We start from the raw sequence: 22,333 nt of genomic DNA on the forward strand, positions 1-22,333 counted from the left end.
ATCTATTTGCTAACAAAGGCTACAGCTCAGCTTTCCTGAAGCTGTAGAGACAGAGCAGCCGAGGAGTGAGCTCTGAAGGACCAGACACAGCTCTGCCCGTGGAAGGCGAGACGACTGGTGTCACCAGGCTGACCAGGAGGATTGTGCCCATCAGGCCTGTCCCCAGTAGTGCAGGAGGTGTCATATGCTCTGAGAGCCTCAAACAGCTGTCAGAAGCTGAAACTGGCTCAAAACGTCAAACCATGCAACCCCACTGTTGCAACGATTCTATGTCACACAAGCCCTGTTCTCATCTCTACTTTACTGAAGGCAACAACATGTTCACAGAAAACATGATCACAAGATGAAGGTCGTGCAGGGACATCCTGAGGTCTCTGTCTTTCTGTTACAAAAAACAACTGCTTAGTGCAGCTTGCAGAGGCAGAGGAAGCCAGAGGTGTCTGCACCCCTTAAAACAACACGACTACTGGAAACGAAATTTGTCCAAGGAGCAAAAATAATTCAAAAAAATGCTGAGCACATGCTACAGTGACTTGTGTTACATCCTCCTGGAAAACAGATGGGTGCCTCAAAAATTAAATCTTTCTTACTCACTACTTCTATCTACATCTTAACAAAAAGGACAAGGCTGGTTCTGGAGAGAGGTGAAGCGGGTGTACAGTGCTGCTATCTTCAGTGGTGCTCCGTGTTACTTGTCTCACACCTACAGGTATCCTTCAGCCACCACAGCTCTGACCCATGGAGGCTCCCAAGGAGAAGAAGATGGTGTTGAGGCACAGCTCCCTCCAGATGCCTTCCTGCTTGGGCTTCCCATCATATCTCTTTTGCCCCACTTCTTTTCTTTCCTCAACAGCTGACCAGAAAAGAGGCCTGTAAATATAGAAAGTGCTGCCCACACTGATATTGTCTCCAGCACTGATTTTAGGACATGCCACAGGGTTTTATCTTGCAAATCCCATTCTGAGCAGGGTCTCACTGTGTGAGCAATTATGCCCTTTGGAATTACTGGGCTCTTTCCTTGGGCAGGAGCTAACTGCATGGGTACCAGAAGAAAATAAAATTATGCTCCTTCGAAACCAGAGGTGATCAGGAAAAAAATTAGATTTGTCAGGAAACAAGGGCTGAAGGTGAACTCCCTGTAGCTGCCTGTAACCAGAGGAGCTGGGGCCTTCACAAGTAAGACAGAGGGGTAGAAAAGACACTTTGAACCTCCTGAGAAGACACTTTGAACCAAGACCATTGCTGATATTTTGGTTAGATAGTCGACGGAAGTTCATTCAGTTCCTCCATCTGTCTGACAGCCTCTTCACTCCTCTCTGCCTGGTCTCTTCTGAACATTTTCACCAGTTTCAGCCACACTTAATAGCAGGGTGGGAACTTCAAAAAGCTAATTCTGTATTAATTTGGGGTGGCAGGTGGGACAGAGCACCCAAAACCTGCCCTCCCTGAGGGTAAGGCTGCCAAGGGTGCCCAGTGGCTGCCTGCGGGGTGTCCCCTGTCCCTCCAGGGAGGCATGGCTGCACATACCTCTCCGCCAGTCAGCTAGGGAGGGACACCAGGCACCTAAAAGTCCTGGAGAGAGGCTGACAAGAGGTGAGGAAAAAGGGTATGAAGTGATTAGGGGATACCACGGTCTGGATTCAGGGAAAAGAGAGGAAGCAAGACCTACTATGGTGAGAAGAAAATTTAAGGAAGGGATGTGTCCAGCCTTAGTGTAGGAGACAGAAATTTCTGGAAAATGCACTCCTTCATGTGGCTGTCTGACTGCGCTGTGTCTCGGTCAAGTGTCTCTGCCCAGATCCAGCTACGAAAGACAGCAGTGGAAATGCAGCCATTTTGCAGGTTACGGGTTTGCATAAGTGTCTTTGCTGTTCTCTTCTCTTTCAATATAAATATCATTCCTTAATGTCATGCCATTTCCGGTGCCCATTGCAAGGCCAGGATAAGTGGCTTGATCCGCCCTCGAACGTTTTTTGCCTGGAAGCAGCTACCAAGTCTCGTGAAGCATCGCACTGCCAAGGACCAAAGCCCCGAAATACATACTCCTCTGTCACCCAGAATAGTGTTTCACTATATATAAACTCATGCAAAAGTTTTCAATAATAGACAGTTTCAGGATTAGAATAGGATCAGCTTAACTAATAGCAGCCTGAGATCTGGCTGAGGACTGGAGCCATATTTCCCCCTTCATTTCTCAGTTTCACCTCTGCACTATATCCCTAATAATCCCTTATGGTTCCCCTATCTGAAAAGAAATCTGTAGGATAACCAACATACGAATATCCCAGTGACTTTCAATAATAAACATTCAGAGAGCAAAGAATATTCCCAGAGGCTAAAGATCAATAACAATCACGTGTATTTGGTTCCACAAAAAAAAAAGTTGATTTTCTTTAAATGATTGATCTCAGATGTTCGAACTCAGTAAAGAGAAAACAGAGGAAATTGATCCAAATCAAATACAAACCAGACTAAGCCTTAGCACAGCAGTCATCCATTTTACAAGGACAGCTGAGTTCCTTTTTTCCTGCCAGAAAAGCCTTCAGCAAAACCCTTGCTTCAGCTTTTAAAATCTTTCCATGAAATGACAGTTAGATTATCCCTTACCTGTAACATGAAAAGCTTATTTTGCTCTAAAAATACTTCTTTCTTTCGGCTGCAGGAATCACCTTTGCACAGGTTGGTGGTGTCCGTCTGTGCTTCTCCACACAGTTTATAGTTCCTCAGACTCGCCCTAGAGGTTCGGCAGCTCAAACATTAACAGCATGGAGAATTATTGATTCTTAATGACTAGGTGTGGTACGAAACAGCAGCCATGTAAGGAAGCAGTGTAGCTCCGAGATAATTCACAGCCTTCTATGTTTTTATGTCCTTTGGGGTTTTCTTTCTGAATTCAGTTTTATCAGTGGAGCTGCGAGAAATGAACACGCAGGGCATGGGCTGGAGCCGCAGGGGGAAGGTTGTCCTTTCTGTAGGAGAGGAGGTGGAAAGGAGAAGGCATGGGCCTCGGGCAGAGATAACATTTGCTACTTGCCTAATTGCAGGGATAATTTCCATGCAGAAGACAAGAATTTGGACATGAAGATGACTTGTTTTCACAGCAGATCTGTGCATGGGAAGGACCCAGCCTAGTTATGAGAATAATTCAGCAGTCGTCAACTCAGAAAGGTCAAATTCTGTCTGAGCTCTGCAACAAATTTCCTTTGAGGAAATTTTGAGCAAATCACTTTACTTGCCTGTTTCCAGATACACATCTCATAATGGATGTAATCATTCCTTTCCCTCGTGTGTCATCTTTTATGTCAGTTTGTGTTTTCAGCCCTTCAAGGAAATCAGGCCTTGCTGGTCTCTGCATTATAGTACCTGTAGTAAGGGGAACTGAAATCAACTGGACTGCAAAGGACTATGGCAAAATAAATCATAAAAAAAATATTGGGAAAAATAGAAGTTTTAAAAAAATCATAATCCTTAAAATGTTATGCTTTCTGACAACTCACTTTTTAATACCATGCTTATTTCAGAAGTTTTGAACAGGCTTATTTTATTCTGTCATGAAATGTTACTTTTCATTCAGGTCGCGACTTCTGCTTTCAGTTTCCTCAGTATGGCAGATTGCTCTTGAACATTGTTAAATTACTTGTGCAGCACATTTTTTCATACCCAAAGAAACAAGCATTTAGAGTTGAATACAGAATCGAGTACAATTCTGAGAAAGATGAGCTTTCTCTTTGTGCTTCAGATCACACTTTTCCCTCGAAATCAGCATTTGTTTCTCAAAAAAAAAAAAACCCTCTAGATTGTGCTTTCAGCATGCTTTCAAACACAACTGTCCTCCATTTGCTCATGCACTCGGAATGATTCAGACTTTCTCAAAGCTGCCTGCTAGCAATGAGTTATCTTTAGAGCACAGCTCAAAACCAACAGTTTCCATTAAAGCATTAGAACTCATCGCTAATGATTTCAAAGTAAAAACAATAAGGGGGAGGGAACTGAACTTTCTTGGAAATATGATGACTTTAAGTGACTTAGATGCAAATGAATTGTGTACTAGTTGGATATGAATGAGAAGTACTTTCAGCATGAAATATGAGTTCCAAAACAGTCAGAATTCATACTGAAATAACAAATTCACATAAACAAGTTCCTAATGTCATTTTTAGCCCACCTGTATATGACAAGTGCAGAACAACTCAAGTCATGATGTCAGAAGTCTGAGCTTCATAAACAAATCAGGCATTTGTCTTTCAAATGCTCAAGTCTCTGCTTGGAATTTCAGTTATTATGAAATGCAGTGGGGTACTTGAAATACAAATTTAAGGTATCATCTAATATGCTTAATTGAATGCCTTTATTTTTTAAAGTCACTGGAAGAGACAAGCCTGCTCATCCCTAATGTCATTCTCTGGCTGAAATAATTTCCCAGCTGCAGAGCAACTGCTTACAAGTTGTAACCAAACAGGAAAAAAAAATTCTCCCATGTCAAATAACGTTACAAAGTCCAGAAGTACTTAAGGCTTTACAACAGTCATAGCATGGTGCTGCAGATAAAAATCACAAGAAGAAACTCAGCAGTGAGACTGATGCCTTGAGCCAGCTGTTTCTCTGAGGAAATCTGATGAAAAGAAGGCAAATGTCCAGGTGTTTATTGTGTGAATCATTGTTCAACGAGTCAGTTTTTCCAGAAACAACTCTTCTCATATCGTTAGTCACATCCTTTTCACTCTTCCCATTTATCAGCTTTGTCATTCCTTCCTTGCTCCTTTTTCATTTTTTCTCTTTGTCTTCTTACTTTTACTCCTGATTTTGATTCACCTCATGTCTCTCCATGTACCTGTTCCATTTCCAAAACTAACAGGACCTCCCTGACCTCAGCTTCTTTCCTTTTCTGCTTGCTTAGAATATATTTCTTTTATGGATCTCTTAGGGCATGATAATTTCACAGCATCATCAATACGTATCAAAATAAGCTAGCACCAATGGAGGAAAAAGAAGCATAAAATGATGCTTAAAAGAAACTTGAGTTTCTGGTTATCTAGTTCCTTTACTTCTCCTGAGGCAGAATCAGCCACACCTGCAACCTCCCTGATTGTGAAAAATGCAAATAATGGCCACTCCTAGTCTCCAAAGGTAATCTGTTGTAGTACTTCCAGACATCTGCTCATTCATATTGCTGTTCCCCGAATGCTGCTTAGTCAATCTCCACTTTTGCTGATGAGCTGTGCCCCAGATTCTCTCAGGTGAGACTTCCCAGTGCTGCTGAGGACAGGCTCTTACAAACAACATTTCCCAAGCAATGCAATGCTTATCGATGCACTTATAAAGTATGTTTAAAATTATGTTTTATAAAGTATGTTATAAAGCATGTTCATGTTATCTTCATTGCACTGGTAGTTCCACTTCCATAATTCTGATTTTGTCTATATTCTCCTATGCTATATACTCACCTTTAGTGCTGTAACCTGCTTTCAACAGTCTTGTGCTTCCTTTGTGAGTTTGAGGAGACTGAAGAGCTCTGATTTAGCAAAGTTGTTCTTACAACCCTTCCTAATACTACCCCTGCATTGGGACGTATTATGCCCTTCATTTCATTTATACTGAAACCCGGTCATTCCTGCTAATGCTTTTCTTTGGTTTATTTATTGATGAAATTTTTCTTACTGATAATCTTATTTTATAGACATTTGCTTTTTCAAGTCCATTGTGATTTTTTTTTTTCCTTTTCCCTCTTCCCCTTTGCAAGGACTGTGGATTCTCATCATGGTATGATTACCAGACACTTACATCACCCCTATCGTCCATACTCTGCACTTCAAAATGAATATACTCATCCTCATTAACATTTCACTTTTTCTCCTGACAGTTCTTTCTGAAGCATTTTACCCTTCTATAAAAACATTCTAGTCTCAAATTATTCCACCAATTCCACCAATTACTCCCCATGTTACAGGGCCTCATATTAATTGAGTTTAAGATGTTCTTCAGACCTTCTTTTTACACCTCTCACTCTATTTCGATACCCTTGCCCTTTCTACCGTTTATATCCCTGTTCACATTGAGATAACTTATGTTTATACAATGGTGCAAGATGTGGTATAGGTGGGAGGGAATTTGGACAAAAAGCACAAACCAAGAAGATCAGATGGACACAGCTTTGTGAGCAATCATTCAAAACAAGAGGCACCATAGTAAATGGGATAAACAGGGGTGGTGAAATATGTAGGTATATGTTGGGATAGGAGCAAAGCATGACACTGTTCAGCAAGTTCCCTGAATTATTTTTGTACTATGGGGCTTCACCATCAGCCTGCTTTGATCCTCGTTTAAACTCTTCTTGCTAGCTTAGCCAACAGGAGCACAAAAAGGGTAAGCAGATGTATCCAGCAGTTCACAATACTAATGCTTGATGGCCAGGGTCAATGAAGCTACACCACCTGTGCAACCCTGTTCCCTACCCAGGAGATATGGCCCTTGAAAGCCTTTGCCTTGAATGAGGAAAATCTTACCTGAATCAGCCCTGTTCCCAGAACCTGATTCTCAGTTTTGACCTGTTAACCTTAATTCTTGGACAGATTCTTGGTGCTTGTCCGGTCTGAGGGAGCAGGTAACAGCACCAGGAGTTCAGGAGAGCTACCTAGAATGGACACTGCCTCAGAAACAGAAGCACTCTCTGACTTCTTTCTTCCTTGGAGCTGTCATTGCGAATTGCTCGTCTGCTGCAAGACATGGGCTCTGTCTTTCCTCGAGGAAGCTCACAGGTCATTTCCACCCCACTGAGAGACCTGCTCCTTGCCCACTGTTGTTGCTCTATGTCTCCAGCATCTTTGTTTGGCTATCCTTGGAGGACTCCATGTCATTATATTGACGAAACTCTCTCAGCAACTGATGAGTCTCAGCCTAGTCACCTCCTCCAGCAGCCCTCCGCCCATGTAGTACCTTGTTCTCAGCTCGCCTTGACACCAATACTGTCTCGCAGTTCAATAAGTCCCCACCGCGACTTGGGCAGAGGTATCCCAAGCTGGTTTCATTCGCAGATTCCTCAAGGCAGGAGAAAGTTGAATCAGCAGCATGCCTGGCTCTCATGAGGCAGCACATCCCCACCTTGTTCCCAGAGGGTCTCCTTGAAGGCTTTGGTCAGCCCCAGCCCTGCAGAAGTTTCCCCACACACGTAGTGCTCCCAGTCACGACATCCATTTCCCCCAGGCACAGACATCTGACCTCTCCCACCGCACACAGACAGACCTTACTGGCTTGCCTTCTTCATTGCTGACAGAAGAGGCCTGTTGAGAAGTTCCCCCATTTGCTGCCATCAGGTCCTGGCCCCTGTTAGGTGCTGAGCTAATCCTGTTAAACTCCTGGGCTATTAAACTTGCCCAGGTCAAGATGATAGATTTTAGTTTCCCTTTTTCTTCTTGCAAGCAATGACATAATGGAACCAAATGGCTCTTCTGGAATAAACAATGCATATTCTAGAGATTACTTGTGTTTACACTACTTACTGCAAGACCTCCAAAGGAGATTAAAACTTGAGCTCCATACTGAAGCACAGGGAAATTCACTTTCTTTCAGAGTGCTGGTGTCCTCTAGCTAATTCTCATGATGTCTTAGAGTGGCATAGGCATTAGAAGCTATGAACTGCATATTTCAAAGTCATAGTTTTTTCCTTGTAAATGGAGAAGAAACAATTATTTTACCTCTTTTGTTCATTACTGCATACGTAAAAAGACATGTCCACAACTGGCCCAGCTCAAAATATATAACACTGTGTCAAAGCAAAATAGAAAACTCAAGTCTTTTCTCAGCTATAGTCTGTTTAGAAAGCATGATAGTATTATGACATGAAACAACCATCAAGCTGGCAGACTGACACTATTTTTTGTTTGTTCACACACGTGTGTAAATGCAGATGGCCTTAGGACCCATGAAGCAGATGGTCGTACATAGATGTACATGCCCACCTGTAGGATATTGAAATAGGCATGATAAAACAAACTAGTCTCTAGGGCTTTGTTTATCACTATCTTCACACATGCTGCTGCCTGGACTGTTTCATATAGCAGTCACTGGATAAAAATCAGAAATAAGCCCAGCAGCAAAGCCCAGATGCTAAGACTCCCCCTTCAAATTGAAGTAGGACTCAGGTGCTCTTCATTTCCCTTCTCCACTCATCAGAAATCACAGCCAGACAACCCCCATGGATCCCAGAGGGAGATATGGGGTTCTGGGTGCCAGATGTAGAGACACACACTTTCCTGCAGGCATCCAAGCCCCTGAGCAGGGACAGGTGCTCGTGTCCAGCCCAGCTTAGCCTTTCCTGGTCTCCAGCACTGTGCAGATCACTGCTTCACCTCCTCACTTCCTGGGTTTGCACTCCTGAGGCGTTTCACTGTCCCCTTTAGCAGGGTCAGGAATAAGATCTTGGAGCTTTGGGGTTGGATTTTACTCCAAGCACTTGAGAAAAAAGCCCAGCAGTGTTTGAGCTTTTTCTTATATCTGGTTCTCAACCTCTTTGTTAAATATACAATATGCATATGGTGCAATACACATACGATGCATATGCAATATGATGCATATGTATGTATGCTATATGTATATAGTGACTGACTTACAAAGTAAAGCCAAGCCAAAATTCACTGCACCATGCACACAAATCTGCAGTGCCTGGGCAGTCCCATGTCCCACAGTTCAGCTGGGAACCTGGAAACTCACCTTTGAATGAAAATATCGTTCAAAATCCAGCACAAGTGACTGGGAGCCGATGCCATTTGCCTCTCCCACCTGCCCAGCTTTGAATACAAAACGAGTTCCTGCTGCCCAGGCCTTCCTGACTCTCACTTTGCCCTGGCTGTGTAAAACCAGCAACAGGCAGCAGTCCAAGACCCTTGTATCAAGTTTGACTCTGAGAGTTCTCTAAATGGTGGGATTTATTGATGCCTAAGACCAGTGAAGAAAAAACTGTTTCAGCTTTATAGTTTATAACCAGTTTGTTCTGCTGAGATGGGTTAAAAGAAATCGTGCTTTTTCCCTAAGCAGGGATCAGATAACGATGGTTCATTTTCCCCTGGTTTTAGCCCCTCCTTTCCCCACATAGCCAGTGTTCAGACTGACACTGTTCCACATCACAGGGTGGAACATTTACAACCTGATAAAATACCAAGTGGCTCCTGTGAGCACAGTACCTCTCATAAATATTTGTCCCAGCAACTGTAACAGCCAGTAGAGCACCAAACTTGAGCTCATTATGAATCCTTACTGGTAGCTGAGTTCCCGGAGTACTTTTCCCTAAACAATATCTTCATTTTCAACACTGAATTGGCTTTCTTAAAGCCTTCAACAAGGCTAGTAATTGGTAGCAGGGGACTGAATGTTTGCATTGATTTTGGCTAGCAATGAAGGTATGTTATGTCTAAATATCAAATTCAGGCTTCGTTTTAGTGCACGTCCTTTCTAGAGGAACTGCGAGATGGCCATAAATGTAATTTCTGCTGGAAAAATTGTCACAAATCAGTTCTATTACCTCTCACCTCAGCAGGACAATGAGGTCTTGTTGCAGCCGTGCCTTCCACTGGAAGTATTATGAACTCCCAGAGAAGTGTTAGAAGTGGACTTGAGCCTTCTAGGGATCTGGTTATTTCATTTCAGAGTCAAGTTATATGGCTCACATCACAATCCTGAATCAATGTTGAGACTGACCTTTATTGGAAGAAATTTTACATGCATTAGAGGCCAAGCCAAACATAAATAATCTCATTTATTTCAATTGCCTACTTTGGTGAAGTCACACAGATGAGCCATTAGAAGACAAGGCCTATGGTCTGCAAGAGAGAACTGTGCACATTTTGTGTTCCAGCCACTTACAATGAACATTATTTAAAGTACTAATTCCTGTGCTTAGAATAGAAAATGCCAGAAATACAGCATAATTTTAAATTCTGCCAGCAGTGGACAACCAGCTTTCATTGGCACACTACACACAAGCTGGGACCTCAAGGGACTATTCCTGTGACTAAATAGCTGTGGCATTGGGCTATCGGTGTATGTACTTCATGTTCACTTCTTCTGTACTTCCAAAGATTGCAGTGCAACCATTTTAAGCTCCTTCCCTGCCTCATTTGTGATCTATATGGAAATGCCTCCCTGAACATACACCTCTGTTTGCTTGACATTAATGGAAACTGAATGACTTAATGCCCTCCCTCATCTCTCACTTTCAAGTCTCAAACTTGCACCTGTCTCATTACCTCTGAAGTTAAAAGGGCAGTCAGGATAAATTCATCAATTCAGAGCTACCTCTGCCTTTTTTGCATCTCAAGGTCAGTGCAGCCAGAGGATGAACCCGTGCTTTTAGCGGAGTTGCAGCAGTGCTGGCCTGGGCTGCTGGTACCAGCATCCATCCTAGACTACAGGGATCCAGGATTAGCAAAACTCAAACTAAATGCTGTGCATTAAGGGGTTAATTTCAAGCCCAAAGACACTGGATAGACTTCTTCCTGAGGAGCCCAAACACAATGTTAAAGGTTTCACTAAGAAACAGAAGTGCAAAGGCATTGCCTTTCATCCCAAGGCTCCAGCGAGCTGTTGCAATCATCTGGGCTCGGGTCAGAGCAGCACATCTCATCTGCTTTCAGGTTTGCTTTTCCTGTCCATAGCTACTTCCCAGACCATATCCCCGGCACAGGTACAGCAGGGCAGGGCTGAGCAAACAAGGCCCGGTGCTCAGCAAGCTCACTGCCACGGGGCAGATTCTCCTCCCAGTCCAAAAGGAGACCAGCACACTTTAGTAGCACATCTATAAAACAAAATCCAGCTTGTTGAAGAAGAGTTTACTTGAACTTCTTGATTTTATTAGGTCTTCTGTAAGTGCTGAGTGGACCCAGCAGTTTGTGGGATATTGAATAAATTATATGAATTATTGGTTAATCATACATTTACATTTAGATAATGCGTTACAGGAGTTCCAATTCTGCAAGACCTCTGTAAGTAAAATTATCTCCTTTCCACAAAACTAGTGCTGCTGCCAGTTCCAGGAATTCAAAAATTGTAATTCAGGCCCCAAAACACATGATAAGTTTAAAAAGGTCTTATTAAGAACAACAACATGAATTAATGTCTTTTCATTCACCTTTTGCTGTGTGACTTATAATGTTTCTTTATAGTTATAAAGATTAGACTTCTTTTGAACAGAAATAAACTTCTCAGATATTCATAGAACCATAGAAGATATCAAATAAAAGATAAGATTGTTTCAACACAATATGCTGAGAAAACAAAAACATAACTTTGTCTGAACTTTCTATGTATTCTTCAGATGAATTAGTTTGCTGTTTGGAACTACAGAGATATTTAGCTCCTATCTTTAATTTAAAGAATAAAGAGGTTGTTATCAGTCTAAGGACTTTGAGTTACGTTCGTGAAACAGTAGTGCTGGTAGTAAATTTTTATGAATGACTTTTGCTAGAAACTTGAACAGCACAACGAGCAGCTAATGTAGAAAGAGAAGTGAAACATGCCCAACACCTTTGATCTTTGTGTCAGCTACTGCGACAAGATCACAGAGAGGAGAGATGGGATGAGGACAAGGGTGTTGCTCTTTATGGGAGTTGGCTGGGGTTTTTTGATAAGACTGGAGAGGTTCTTTTTGTCCTTTGTTGCCCAAAACATGTTTAGCTATTATTTATTTTGGAAACATTTGAATTTTTAGTTCAGTTTTTAGATTTGTGCTTTTGTTAGGTTTTTGCTGAATTTATCTTAGCTTTAATCTATTTGTATCTTTTGGTTATGTGCTGCATTACTTGTACAAAAGGGTCTAAAACTTTTTTTTTTTTTTTTACTTCTCATATTTAGAAACTGAGAAAAGGTGCTCAGGAGGTGCGTCCATCACTTTTGCTCTTATGGCAGTGGTTTGGGGAGTTCACCAGCCTGCACACCACGCAGGCACTCCCAGGTGGGTGCTGGTGCACACGCTTCTCCAGCTGCATTTGATATTCCAGTTATTTTTAAAAGCAGGCACGAGAGAAGTAGAGGCTTTTGACAATGGCATAGCATTTCAGGTAAAAATAAAAGCTGGACTTGTGTGTACGCAGTTTGTCTTCAATGGGATATTTACAGTTAATTCCTACAAAGTACTAATCGCTCATGGATTTGGTAACTTCATGTCACTGCAAGTTTTTACTATATTAAACTTGGTGAGCATGACAGAAGCAAATTTATTTTCCTTATTTTGTTTTTGCTCTTTATTTTTGACTGTTTATGGAATCCAGTTTTAAATATGCCACATTTGCAGACTTTCTGCTACACTTTAAGAATGAAGGTCAGTTTTGGTGGGTTTAGATTTGTTTTTCTTTGCTTTTAATATCTAGCTACTATGGAAGTTATGTGTATATTTTTATGTAGATATTTTCTAGGTTACTTGCAGAAAGGAAAGCAGTTTGTTGAGTAAGCACAAGTATTTGACATAGTAGAAATGCTGTGAAGGACACATGGAAGGGAATGTTACATAAATGTCAGATAAGTTCTATTTAAATAGCAAGCCATCATTGTCTATTATGAATAGTAAAGATTTTATTTATATAACATATAAGTGCATGGATTCTTAATTTATTTATAAACATTAGCTCTTTATCTCTTATATGGCTAATATAAACACTTTGCTTTGTATCTTTAGCACATAGCTATGTATCTGCAGTGGTTGTTTTAAATTTTTGTTACTAATTTTTACCCAATCTGAAAAAAAGAACCACCTAACAAAGATTTTATCAAGGTATGCTGGAAATATATTTTCATGCCATTGGGGATTTCTGTAGCTGACTTTTGCTTCTGTATTTAGACAACAGTGACTCTTGCATGAGAACCTACGCAAGATGCAGATTATGATTGCAGCCAAGACTTGCTTTTACGGTGGTTTCTACTGATTGTTGAAAACTGGATTTCGGATGATCACTGGGGAAGTTTTCTTGGCCAGTGCCACAAACCACAAGGGCGGCTGGATGGTGGAAGAGTAAAGCTATTTGTGAGGAGGAATAAAGTTTCTGGATGCATGACAGATATGTTCTCTTATGAGAAAGATAATTTAGTTCTGAGGACAAGAGCTGTGGTCATCCTATGTGTCCCCAGGAAGACTTCCAGGAGGAACATGTGAGACCAGTTGTCCTAGTGACACCTGGGGCACAGCTGTCACCCACAGGAGGCAGCACGGCTGAGCTAAGTGGGCTTCTGGCACAGAGCAAGCCTGCTCTCCCTTTCATCTCCTGATGCTGTCTCACCAGTTCTGCATTGGATGCTGGCCCTGTGTTTTGCTACTGATTCAAATAATAATTTAACTAACTCCTGCCATTGCCCTACCACCCTTACAGGCAGAAAGGAAACTTTGTGGCTGGCTGTGTTATAGTTCCAAGCCACATCTAACTCACATTTACGTGTGCTTCAAAAGGGAAGTCTCACAAGAGAAGGCAATAAAAGGTAAAACTGAAAGAAAGAAATAAAAGAAAACACAACATTTTCAAGAGTCTTAATTATATTGACTTGGGAGAATTCAAAGCAAACAGATCACTGCCTCATTCCTTTATTTTTCTTTCCAAACAGGACAGTACTTCTTGTATGCCCCTCAAGGTCCTTGCTCACTTGCTGGTTTGACAAGGAGTCTATAGGAATATATAGAGAATCACAGAATCATAGAATGGTTTGGGTTGGAAAAGACCTTAATGATCATCTAGTTCCAAATCCCCTGCCATGGGCAGGGACACCTTCCACTGGATCAGGTTGCTCAAAGCCTTATCCAACCTGGCCTTGCACACCTCCAGAGATGGGGCATGCACAACTTCTCTGTTGAGGCAACCAGTTCCAGTGCCTCACCACCCTCATTGTAAAAAATTTCTTCCTTATATCTAATCTAAATCTGTCCTCTTTCAGTTTAAAGCCATTGCCTCTTGTCTTATCACTATATACCCTTGTCAAAAGTCCCTCTCCAGCTTTCTTGTAGACCCCTTTTAAGTACTGGAAGGCTGCAATAAGATCACCCTAGAGCCTTCTCTTCTCCAGGTTGAACAGCCCCAACTCTCTCAGCCTGTCTTCATAGGAGAGGTGCTCCAGCCCTCAGATCATCTTCGTGGCCCTCCTCTGGACTCGCTCCAGCAGCTCCGTGTCCTTCTTGTGTTGGGGACTCCCGAGCTGAATGCAGTATTCCAGGTGGGGTCTCATGAGAGCAGAGTAGATGGGCAAAATCACCTCCCTCAACCTGCTGGCCACACGTCTTTGAATGCAGGCCAGGGCATATATGCCCTGTTCGCTGAGCAGCCATGGATGGCAAGGGGCCAGCTACAGCTGAGCTGTTAGAGCCAAAGAGCTCTCGTCAGACCAGCCAGATGGTAGGCATGCAGCTGGGCAGCACCTCTGGCTGCAGATTCTTTGCTCATCACTTTTAATGCAAAGTTCTGTTGCAAAAGAGCAGAGATCTTAAGGGAGAGACAAGCCACACGAAGTGAGCAGCATTAATGCTACCTACTCACCCCAGGATGGCAGGACCTCAGCGAGCAGAGCAGGGGGATAGCGGTACGTGGTCTTCAGGGGGATTTTCAGATGTGCTGTGCAGGGAGGCTTCTGCTGTGCTAAAATCTTTGCAGACCTGTGGAGAGTCACGTCAAAAACACTGTGGGATTTCTTATTTAGAAATAAAATAGTTTCATTTTCTTTAGCTAGGCTGTTACTTACGATACACTTTAGCATGTGCGTCAATAGCTGACTACGGTCTTCTATTTCTGTAAATGTGGTTAATATTTCTATAAATGCTTTAAATACATATTGCATGTAGAGAATAATGTGGCTTCTGAAGACACATGTAATATTTAATCTCACGGTTCAAGGTCAAAATCCTGACTATATATCTTACATACATTGGCCTATCATCATGCTAAACTTCTTTTTTAATTAGAGAGGGAAGAGTCTGTTGGTTTACTTGTGTTTCAGTAAACTTTGGCAAAGACTTTGCCATGGATAGCCAGAATCACTGTGGTAAATACATAGTGACAGAGCCTGCACAGTGTCTGAGGCTACAGTGCTGCAGAAGGGTTTCCTCTACCACACATCACTTCAGACCGTTGTAACCAAGATGTTCTGACACCCACAGCAGGACCAGGAATAAGCATTTTTCCCCTCCAAGTTAGCACCCTGGAAACCAAAACTGTCACTGTTAGCTTGTCCTTTAGCAGTCTTGCAGCAAGTGCCATCCACCAAGGATGCAGATGTTCTGCACAGTCCCTGTGGCGTTCATAGCAAATCCTGCCATCCAGAGCCAGATATTTAAAACCAGCAAGAATTCTTTTGTGGATCTAAAATACTCTGGTCATTTCTGTCTTCTGTTTAAACAGAATTGTTCAATTACCATGCTAATGAAATACTGCAGGTAGGAACTATTAAAATAGTGGCCTTTGGATGTGGAGCTGGACCATGGGTAAGGTTTGCCTGGACCCCTCCCAACTGGCAGGCCCAGAAGTCCTCAGCCTCCCCGTAGCAGAGCCCATGTTTCTTGTCATCCTCAGATCCCTGGGGAGCAGATGCACTATGCTGTGCATGAGGGCTGGCCAGGTTGGAGGTCACCTCTTGCATCCTGAGGAACACAACTCCCAAAATGCAGCAGGCAGCTTTGAGTCCTGTACAGGCTTTCAAAATGATGTCTTTCCACCACATATGGTAGAAAAGGAGGCAGTACTGCTCTCAGCACACAGAGGGCAAACTGAGATATGTGTTTGTTAAGTAGCCTGGCTATAATCGAATCTGAAGTGAAGGAAGGGACCAAGAATAAAATTAAGATGTCATACTTAACCCTGAGGTTGCTATGAGCTCAGAGAGGACTCTTTCCAACCAAATTTTATGCATGAAATTACTCTTTCAGAGCAAATGTGAGTCAATTAGTGGATCTACATGCTATTTCATGATTTGTAGCCTTTTTTAATGGTTTTTGGTAACCTGGACAACAAGTTATGGAAGAGGTTTCCAAATGGAAAATTGTAATTGCACAGAATTTTGATTTTTCTCCATTCAGCATGCCTCCAGCTCTGAGCGGTTTAGGTAAACATCTGTATATAGTCTCAATAAAATATCTTGTTTCACTGTGTGCCAAAGTGCAGAACATTTCCAGGCCCTACCCATCAGAGATAAGAGCACACCTTAAAGAAAACATGAGATGGACCAGATGAAACCATGACGTATTCCCTTTTCATGTGGCAGAATGACATAACTGCTTACTCACAAACAAAACCACGGATGCTTTTTTGACACTTAGTCCTTTTTTGATTCAATAAAAAGGGCACTATCTAGTCCTCAAAACGCCCCTAGCGTGAGTAATGTCAACTGGGCTGCTTGCTTGAGCAAACATCTGCAAGCATTAGCTGCAGGTGTCTCTCTTCCTGCTTATTGTATGATGCAATCCCAGACACTGATAGGTTTGGCAGAGCTGCCCTTTACCAGCTTGTCACCTCTTTTCAGGTGTCATATCAGATTTTTACCTGCAAGGCAGCCTTGATCCAATAATCCTTGTGAAGACAAGTTTTGTTGCACTCAGAATATAGGAGTTGTATCCTGTGGCCAAACTTATATATTTAAATCTCTAATTAGGACGAGAATTGTGTAGTATAAATTGTCTGGTTGTTTTCAAAGTAATGCATAAAAGTGATGTTCACTGCATTTAAGTGGAGCATAGTTTATATAAAAACTATTTTTGGTGATGAAGGACCTCCTAAAACCAAGTGAGTGGACAAAAAGATGGCAGGTGACGGGTCGCCATTGGCTGTGGTCTGAAACGGATATGGAATGGCAGCCAAATATGACCTAATCAGGAAGAGTACTGAAAGCAGGAAAGAGAACAATGTTTTGTCACTCTCTAAAACCTTACATCTCGAGTGGTATGTGCTGCAGCCTCTGCCTCTCAGCAGGAGAGCATTACAGAAGGAACAGAGAAGAGTAACAAACACAGTTTAGTGGTTGGAGCAGCTGCCTTAGGGGAGACACAAAAAGGTTTGGGATTTTTCAGTTTAGAGAGGAGAAGGCTAAGGGGGAAATGACTGATATTTTCAGTTCCACAAAGCTAATGGAGAAAGTGAGGGAAAAACTGCTATTCATAAGGTCCCATAGGTGATCTCCCTAAATAGCATCTCCTATTGCCACTTTGCCTCCCCCTCTCAGACACAGCACAGGACTGGAAGCACCATGGATCCAAGGTGGTAAGGCATTTCTTCTCACTGGGTTTGTAGATTCCTTTTTGATAAATCTCCAGGGGCAGTCTGATGTCCATAAACCAAGGATATCTATTTGCTTTGCCAAAAATACCACAGGATGGATTTTTCTATGAGCAGAGCACTTATCTGGAACATGAGTGGGTCATATTTATTCCATCATCTCTCTAACCCCCAGGCTTATTTACTGCAAGCTCTTTCCCCACTTTCTCTCTCAACAGCCTAAGATGTACCTGGGACACGGACAGGAGCCCAACATGCTCCTGCCAAGGTGCTTTTGCACTTATTGATGGATCGTATCAATACAGCTGCAGTTGGCAGCTCTGTTCCCAGGGCATCATCAGCTGGGCACAACATCCTAACCACAGCACAGATGCTGGGGGAGCTTCCCTGGTGGAAGACCACATGCCAAAGGATTTTAGGCATATCCTAGTGGGGTTGGCTGACTCCCAAGTACCAGTGGTGGCAAAAATGCGAACAGAGAAGGTCAAGGAGGAACAAATGCAGTCATTCATGACACAAGATTTCATGAAGGGGAGGAGGAAAATCTTGATGCATGGAAGACTGAAAATACAGCTAAAAAACATCTGAAATGATATTATGGTGGCAAAGCTTAAGAACATCCTACTAGGCATCGCTCAGTGATTTAGCAGTATTTAGAGAGGAAATACATCCTAAGCACCTTCAGAGCAAAGCTGTGAATAGGAGAAACACACACACGCTAGTGAAAGCCACAGGCAGGCATGGAAACAGCATCCTGGCCATGTAAAAATTGTTGAGGTCTGGTCTGAGTTCAGTGAAAGTTAAACTGTTAAGTGATTCAGTGAAAAGCATGCAGAGTCAGAGGAGAATGGATGCAAAACTCAGCAGAGCTGGAGATCCTTCCTCCAGAGGGATGGTCACTGTGCTTCCCCTCACCCCTCCATGGGAGCCATGACCGCCCAGTGTCTGCCCAGTGCCCCCTCTCCAGCTCCTGTGCTGGCTGCCCTTGCCTGAGGTGGGCAGTGTCAGGTCCAATGGGGTATGTGACATCCCAGGGTTTGGCTGCACCCATGGAATGAGCAGTGCAAGCAGGAAAGAAACACTAGACCCTATAAGTTGTATGTACAGATGCAGCAGTTGAAGTCAGACATCATTGAGCGTATCTATGTGACAGTGTGAATTTTCCTGTTAAAAATTCCCACCTCCCTTTCCACTATCAGCCCAAAGAGCAAGTCAGAGTTTGGCTCGGGACAACTCGTGTCTAACTGGAGGTTTTTGAGTACATACATAGAGTCTCTGCTTGGAAACGACTGCCACTGAGAAAATCATTCCATTGTAAAGTTACTCAGGCGTAAATCTCCAAACCTGGAGGACGCGTGTTACGCTAATCGTTTTCCAAGCAAATTATTAACTGGGTGATGATACAGCGCTGGCACTGCAAAGTGAGACACACAGGAGTCGTGCGCTCTCACGTGGTGCGTTGTCCTTGCCATCCAGCAGTGAGGAACTCGTAGCAGCAAAATCGCTAAAATCACAAGTAATTAGTGCACTGAATTTCAGTGTCTCGGGGCAAAAAGCCACTACTTTGATGATCTTCCCTATATGATCACAGAGGATAAACGCCAAAACGTTGCAGGCACCTGTGTGAGGTGGTCACTGAGAGGGGAGGTCCTACATGCCCCAACATCTGCAGATTTCTGGAGCGAGAGCACCACGAGGAAGGGGCAGGAGGGGAGGTTGGGTGTCAGGCTGCCACTGACATGTCAAGCGGTCACTGGTGGTGGCAGATGCTGGAACTCACCCTGTTGCCAGCAGTTGTCCAACACTGGGTCCCTACACCTGCAGGTCTTTTCTGGAAGCAGTGACAGGAGCAATGCTTCTCCACAGCCTTTCTGGAGCATGGTGAAGAGCCTAACAGGAGCATGGTGAAGAGCCTAACATGACTGTGTTCCCTTTTGTAACTAGAGGGGTCTACATGTGGAGACACAGAGGTCTCCCATGAAGTCTGCCACATTCAAAAGAGCTGGTGGCATATGACCAGCAATGTGACATTTAGCAGAATTTTAACACAGGATGCCTTGTGCTCCTTGAGTGCTACCACACACTTAGCATTGCCTGGGTCCTAAAAGTGGACAAGCACCAAAGAAACCATGTTTCGTCCTGCCCTGTCAGTCCTGTGCTACCCCACTGAACCAGAACTGACGGGCACTGCAGGCAAGATGGGCAGTATTCATTAAATATTATTTTGTGAATCTGGAAGCCACATCTGTTAAACACCAGCGGTGTGCTGAACACCAACATTTTTCCCCCTAGTGAGTCCGGAAAAGAGAGTCAGATGACGACCAGCCCCACAGCTCTCACCGGCTTTTATCTCCTGCGCTTGCGGGTCAGACACAGGAACGATTTTGGCAATATGTTCAGCTCTGCAGTCTCCAGACGCGTTGCAAGGAATGAGTTGCAGGGTTCACTTTTGGAGATTCAAGAACTCATTAGTGCAGAGATCTCACCAGTAAAACACCATCAGTACTCCTTAACACCTCATCTCTTCTCCAGGTGCCACAGCTTTCTCTAAAAAGCCTTCCCAGAGAGAAAGGAGAGCTGGAGCTGATTGTAGAGGCAATACTGCACAGAAATCAACAGATTCCTTCCTCTTCTGCAGCCCTCTATAGATCACCTTATCATCACCAGGACTGCTGCTGTCAGGAGGCCTTTCTGCCATTTATACCTGCACTCCAAACAGCCCAAGAGAGGTAACTCTGGTCCATGGTCTTTGAAGCTTTCCAAGGAGTTGAAAGGTTTGTATGTGTGAAGATTAAATCCACAGTTCATCCATTGATTTTATTGAAAATGTCTTTCTTTTGCTTGACTAAGTTTTATCAATAATTCTCCCAAATCCACAAGCACGTAGCACCCTGCAAATCCACATAGTGCCATAACGATGAATAATTCCTTAGTGTAGTTTTGTCCCAAAGCATAAGTAAACTTTTCTTCTTGCAGTTAATCTGTCATGATTAAATTAATTAAAGCTGGACATGCCTCCTAATTCCTCTTGCTGATCTGATCTGTATTCCTAAAAAGAGCTTTTTATAACAGCTATTACACTGTAATTGGTATTTTGCGTGTTCTTAGACTTTTTTTTTCCTGTATTTATTTTATTTTATTTGGACTCCTTGAGTTTTGCCATTTTGGCCTTCGTGCGCTCAGTGCTGTGACTCATGTATTCCACAGCTACTGCCAGATCTCTGGGGCCGACGTTGTAATTATCGCATTAGGATCTGTCATTGTAGCCCTGACTTAATAAATAGCCAGAGCAGTTATTAGAATCGCTGATTGATCTGTTCCATGCTTTTGGACACTCACATCTCAGATGAACAAAGGGATTTTGGATTTTAAAGGTCTGAAACATCAGCACTCCAGGTTAAATTAGTATTAGTCATTCTAGGTGCACCAGCTGCTATATATAGTGAGCGTTTCTGTATTTGATAATCTGGTGATGATCAGCTAAAACCATGACTCAGATTCACCTCATAAGCTGCAGAAGAAAGCCCTGGCCCATCCTCTGTGCCTACAACTCGCTGGAGCCATGCAGCTCAGAGAAGATGACTGGGGTCACTTCCAGATGAAACTCACAGTGCACTTCAGGAGTACAACTCAGGCATTGTGGTCTCAAGTGGGCATTTGGTCCATGGGACCAAGCTAGACCTGGTCTAAAGCAAGAAAAGCCCTTAAATGTGCAGAGTGTGGATCCTCAGCACCATCTCTCTCGCTCCACATCCAGAGGTTGGACAGTGACACACCCCGACAGTGTCTGAGCAAACTAAAGCAACAGCTCCATGGAACGGATGCTATTGTTGGTGGTCCTTCACCTCACAGCTTCCTCTATGCTCTCCCTGAAAACTCAGGGCAAGCCAGGAGCCTGTAGAGTGGACCAAAAGGGCTTGACTGGGGCATGCCAGGCAGAGGCAGCTCTTCAAATTGTTTTGGTCCAGTGACAGTGTGTTGTGCTATTCAGAGGGACCAGCCCTGGTCCATCAGCAGCCCCAGAAGACAGACTTGCAGAGATCTCTGTTCCCCAAGGTCACAGGAAAAACCTAGTGATGTCGCATGCTGTGCATGACCACTGCATGGCTCGTTGTGGCAGCGCTGAGGAACGGGCCTACCACATGGGTTGTCTTCTTTAAAAAATCATATGTTTTAGAAGGAAATGTTATTATCCTTGGAAAGAGTGGGAGGAGAGGAGTGAGGGCATGAAAACTTACTAGGTAACTCCAAATTTTTATGATACTGTCTATGCATCCAGTGATGCTGCGAACCTGGATGACTTTTACCCCTAAAGGCTGTACGATCAACATGGACGTTTTATATTTCTTCAAAACCTGCGTGGTTTAGATTTGTTGTGTCCATAGAACAAACTAAAGAAATGTGCTGGTTGTGTTTAGCTATACTTGCAGTTCTTAAAAATAATCTCAAAAAATGTTTAATTTGCATGATCTTATTTCCATTCTTGAATGGTTCTGAGAGTGAAAAAGTTCTGAAAACTGGTATCGGAGTGAGTATCATTCTCTAGACTGCTCTGGGTTGACCTTAAGCTGCACGCTGACAGTTCCAAAGCATTCATTCAAACTCCAGCGACAGGGATCTTGTCTGTGCTCTATTCAAAATGTTGTTTTCTGTTCTTGCCAACGTTTTTTTCTAGACGATAGGAATTCCCTTCCAGGGAGATCTGAATACCGCACAAGTGCAGAGTCATCCTGCAACATGATATTTTACCCCTAGAGAACTGCTAAAAGTCATCCCCTCACCAGAGGCAATTTTGGGCAAACACTGAGCAAGCTCACCCCTTTTCCAGAGCGTTTAGTGCATGAAACCTGCACAGTCTGAGACAGGGAACCCAATTCTCACCTTATTAGTGTTGCATTTTGTTGCCTTCATCATCAAGGAAAATGAGCCACCAGCATGGAGGTTTGGCTTTTCTGAGCCATCTGCAGGCAAAATGTAATGACTGTACCTCTACCTTGAACTCTGCAGTGTGTCCACAAAAACCAGTCAGGAGGAAAACCCCACAATTATACTCAACAGTAATTAAGGATTAGGGCACACCGTGCCAGCTACCTGCTTTCTGTCCCCGC

This window comes from Tauraco erythrolophus, chromosome 3 (genome assembly GCF_009769465.1).
Source record: "Tauraco erythrolophus isolate bTauEry1 chromosome 3, bTauEry1.pri, whole genome shotgun sequence".
Taxonomy (NCBI): domain Eukaryota; kingdom Metazoa; phylum Chordata; class Aves; order Musophagiformes; family Musophagidae; genus Tauraco; species Tauraco erythrolophus.